Genomic DNA, 5,000 nt, shown 5'->3' on the forward strand with positions numbered 1-5,000 from the left:
AACACTAGTCTCTCTACATAGGTAAGAGGCCTGTAGCTACTGCAACACTAGTCCTCTACATAGGTAAGAGGCCTATAGCCTACTGAAACACTAGTCCCTCTACATAGGTAAGAGGCCTGTAGCCTACTGAAACACTAGCCCTCTACATAGGTAAGAGGCCTATAGCCTACTGAAACACTGTCTCTCTACATAGGTAAGAGGCCTATAGCCTACTGAAACACTAGAACCTCTACATAGGTAAGAGGCCTGTAGCTTACTGAAACACTAGAACCACTAGGTAAGAGGCCTATAGCCTACTAAACACTAGTCTCTCTACATAGGTAAGAGGCCTATAGCCTACTGCAACACTAGCCCCTCTACATAGGTAAGAGGCCTGTAGCCTACTGAAACACTAGCCTCTACATAGGTAAGAGGCCTATAGCCTACTGAAACACTAGCCCCTCTACATAGGTAAGAGGCCTGTAGCTTACTGAAACACTAGTCTCTCTACATAGGTAAGAGGCCTGTAGCTTACTGAAACACTAGCCCCTCTACATAGGTAAGAGGCCTGTAGCTTACTGAAACACTAGAACCTCTACATAGGTAAGAGGCCTGTAGCTTACTGAAACACTAGTCTCTACATAGGTAAGAGGCCTGTAGCTTACTGAAACACTAGCCCCTCTACATAGGTAAGAGGCCTGTAGCCTACTGAAACACTAGTCTCTCTACATAGGTAAGAGGCCTGTAGCCTACTGAAACACTAGAACCTCTACATAGGTAAGAGGCCTGTAGCTACTGAAACACTAGCCCCTCTACATAGGTAAGAGGCCTGTAGCCTACTGAAACACTAGCCCCTCTACATAGGTAAGAGGCCTGTAACTGAAACACTAGCCCCTCTACATAGGTAAGAGGCCTGTAGATAACTGAAACACTAGCCCCTCTACATAGGTAAGAGGCCTGTAGCCTACTGAAACACTAGCCTCTCTACATAGGTAAGAGGCCTGTAGCCTACTGAAACACTAGAACCTCTACATAGGTAAGAGGCCTGTAGCTTACTGAAACACTAGTCTCTCTACATAGGTAAGAGGCCTGTAGCCTACTGAAACACTAGTCCTCTACATAGGTAAGAGGCCTGTAGCCTACTGAAACACTAGCCCCTCTACATAGGTAAGAGGCCTGTAGATAACTGAAACACTAGCTGGTAAAGGCCTGTAGCCTAGAAACACTCCCTCTACATAGGTAAGAGGCCTGTAGCCTACTGAAACACTAGCCCCTCTACATAGGTAAGAGGCCTGTAGCCTACTGAAACACTAGAACCTCTACATAGGTAAGAGGCCTGTAGCCTACTGAAACACTAGCCCCTCTAGGTAAGAGGCCTGTAGCTTACTGCAACACTAGCCCCTCTACATAGGTAAGAGGCCTGTAGCCTACTGAAACACTAGCCCTCTACATAGGTAAGAGGCCTGTAGCCTACTGAAACACTAGTCTCTCTACATAGGTAAGAGGCCTGTAGCTAACTGAAACACTAGAACCTCTACATAGGTAAGAGGCCTGTAGCCTACTGAAACACTAGCCCCTCTACATAGGTAAGAGGCCTGTAGCCTACTGAAACACTAGTCTCTACATAGGTAAGAGGCCTGTAGCTAACTGAAACACTAGAACCTCTACATAGGTAAGAGGCCTATAGCTTACTGAAACACTAGTCTCTCTACATAGGTAAGAGGCCTATAGCCTACTGCAACACTAGCCCCTCTACATAGGTAAGAGGCCTATAGCCTACTGAAACACTAGCCCTCTACATAGGTAAGAGGCCTGTAGCCTACTGAAACACTAGAACCTCTACATGGTAAGAGGCCTGTAGCCTACTGAACACTATCCCCTCTACATAGGTAAGAGTAAGAGGAACCTCTACATAGGTAAGAGGCTTGTAGCCTACTGAAACACTAGTCTCTCTACATAGGTAAGAGAGATAACTGCACTAGAACCTCTACATAGGTAAGAGGCCTACTGAAACACTAGCCTCTACATAGGTAAGAGGCCTGTAGCCTACTGAAACACTAGAACCTCTACATAGGTAAGAGGCCTGTAGCCTACTGAAACACTAGCCCCTCTACATAGGTAAGAGGCCTATAGCCTACTGAAACACTAGAACCTCTACATAGGTAAGAGGCTTATAGCCTACTGAAACACTAGTCTCTACATAGGTAAGAGGCTTGTAGATAACTGAAACACTAGAACCTCTACATAGGTAAGAGGCCTGTAGCCTACTGAAACACTAGTCTCTACATAGGTAAGAGGCTTGTAGATAACTGAAACACTAGTCTCTCTACATAGGTAAGAGGCCTATAGCCTACTGAAACACTAGCCCCTCTACATAGGTAAAGAGGCCTATACCTACTGAAACACTAGAACCTCTACATAGGTAAGAGGCCTGTAGCTTACTGAAAACACTAACATAGGTAAGAGGCCTATAGCCTACTGCAACACTAGTCTCCTCTACATAGGTAAGAGGCCTATAGCCTACTGAAACACTAGTCTCTCTACATAGGTAAGAGGCCTATAGCCTACTGAAACACTAGAACCTCTACATAGGTAAGAGGCCTATAGCCTACTGAAACACTAGTCTCTCTACATAGGTAAGAGGCCTATAGCCTACTGAAACACTAGTCTCTCTACATAGGTAAGAGGCCTGTAGCTTACTGAAACACTAGAACCTCTACATAGGTAAGAGGCCTGTAGCCTACTGAAACACTAGTCTCTCTACATAGGTAAGAGGCCTGTAGCTTACTGAAACACTAGAACCTCTACATAGGTAAGAGGCCTGTAGCCTACTGAAACACTAGTCTCTCTACATAGGTAAGAGGCCTGTAGCTTACTGAAACACTAGCACCTCTACATAGGTAAGAGGCTTGTAGCCTACTGCAACACTAGCCCCTCTACATAGGTAAGAGGCCTGGAGATAACTGAAACACGAGAACCTCTACATAGGTAAGAGGCCTGTAGCTTACTGAAACACTAGAACCTCTACATAGGTAAGAGGCCTGTAGCCTACTGAAACACTAGTCTCTCTACATAGGTAAGAGGCCTGTAGCTTACTGAAACACTAGAACCTCTACATAGGTAAGAGGCCTGTAGCTTACTGAAACACTAGTCTCTCTACATAGGTAAGAGGCCTGTAGCTTACTGAAACACTAGAACCTCTACATAGGTAAGAGGCCTGTAGCCTACTGAAACACTAGAACCTCTACATAGGTAAGAGGCCTGTAGCTTACTGAAACACTAGAACCTCTACATAGGTAAGAGGCCTGTAGCCTACTGAAACACTAGAACCTCTACATAGGTAAGAGGCCTGTAGCTTACTGAAACACTAGAACCTCTACATAGGTAAGAGGCCTGTAGCCTACTGAAACACTAGAACCTCTACATAGGTAAGAGGCCTGTAGCCTACTGAAACACTAGAACCTCTACATAGGTAAGAGGCCTGTAGCCTACTGAAACACTAGAACCTCTACATAGGTAAGAGGCCTGTAGCCTACTGCAACACTAGCCCCTCTACATAGGTAAGAGGCCTGTAGCTTACTGAAACACTAGAACCTCTACATAGGTAAGAGGCCTGTAGCTTACCGAAACACTAGCCCCTCTACATAGGTAAGAGGCCTGTAGCTTACTGAAACACTAGTCTCTCTACATAGGTGAGAGGCCTGTAGCCTACTGAAACACTAGCCCCTCTACATAGGTAAGAGGCCTGTAGCTTACTGAAACACTAGCCCCTCTACATAGGTAAGAGGCCTGTAGCCTACTGAAACACTAGCCTCTCTACATAGGTAAGAGGCCTGTAGCTTACTGAAACACTAGCCCCTCTACATAGGTAAGAGGCCTATAGCTTACTGAAACACTAGAACCTCTACATAGGTAAGAGGCCTGTAGCCTACTGCAACACTAGAACCTCTACATAGGTAAGAGGCTTGTAGCCTACTGCAACACTAGAACCTCTACATAGGTAAGAGGCTTGTAGCCTACTGCAACACTAGAACCTCTACATAGGTAAGAGGCCTATAGCCTACTGAAACACTAGAACCTCTACATAGGTAAGAGGCCTATAGCCTACTGAAACACGAGTCTCTCTACATAGGTAAGAGGCCTGTAGCTTACTGAAACACTAGTCTCTCTACATAGGTAAGAGGCCTGTAGCTTACTGAAACACTAGAACCTCTACATAGGTAAGAGGCCTGTAGCCTACTGAAACACTAGTCTCTCTACATAGGTAAGAGGCCTGTAGCTTACTGAAACACTAGCCCCTCTACATAGGTAAGAGGCCTGTAGCCTACTGAAACACTAGTCTCTCTACATGGGTAAGAGGCCTGTAGCCTACTGAAACACTAGAACCTCTACATAGGTAAGAGGCCTGTAGCTTACTGAAACACTAGCCCCTCTACATAGGTAAGAGGCCTGTAGCCTACTGAAACACTAGCCCCTCTACATAGGTAAGAGGCCTGTAGCTTACTGAAACACTAGCCCCTCTACATAGGTAAGAGGCCTGTAGATAACTGAAACTCGAACACTAGTATAATAATAAATATCAGACACAATGACAGCTACATACCAGCCTGCATCCCACTGCTGGCTTGCCTCTGAAGCTAAGCAGGGTTGGTTCTGGTCAGTTCCTGGACGGGAGACCAGATGCTGCTGGAAGTGGTGTTGGAGGGCCAGTAGGAGGCACTCTTTCCTCTGGTCTAAAGAAATGCCCCACAGCAATGATTAGGGACATTGCCCTGAGTAGGGTGCCACCTTTCGGATAGGATGTTAAACGGGTATCCTGACTCTCTGTGGTCACTAAAGATCCCATGGAAATTATCGTAAGAGTAAGGGTGTTATCTAATGGTCCTGGCTAAATTCCAAATCTGGCCCACATACCATCACGGCCACCAAATCACCCCCAACTTCCAATTGGCTCAATCATCCCCTGTAATTATTCCCCAGGTTGTTGCTGTAAATGAGAATGCGTTCTCAGTCAACCTCCC

The 5,000-nt window shown here is 45.8% G+C and overlaps 2 protein-coding genes and 1 pseudogene across 6 annotated transcripts in view; all 3 read left to right on the plus strand.

Moving 5' to 3' along the window:
* LOC118381460 (tyrosine-protein kinase RYK) overlaps positions 1-5,000 on the plus strand; it is a 257,241-nt gene that overhangs the window by 192,170 nt on the left and 60,071 nt on the right. The window lies entirely within an intron of this gene.
* The window catches only part of LOC127908600 (solute carrier organic anion transporter family member 2A1-like), a 201,200-nt gene that overhangs the window by 33,927 nt on the left and 162,273 nt on the right, over positions 1-5,000 (plus strand). The gene's annotated exons all lie outside the window — the stretch shown is intronic.
* LOC127931752 (solute carrier organic anion transporter family member 2A1-like) overlaps positions 1-5,000 on the plus strand; it is a 76,313-nt pseudogene that overhangs the window by 33,851 nt on the left and 37,462 nt on the right.

The sequence above is a fragment of the Oncorhynchus keta genome, chromosome 1, assembly GCF_023373465.1.
Source record: "Oncorhynchus keta strain PuntledgeMale-10-30-2019 chromosome 1, Oket_V2, whole genome shotgun sequence".
Classification (NCBI taxonomy): Eukaryota; Metazoa; Chordata; class Actinopteri; order Salmoniformes; family Salmonidae; genus Oncorhynchus; species Oncorhynchus keta.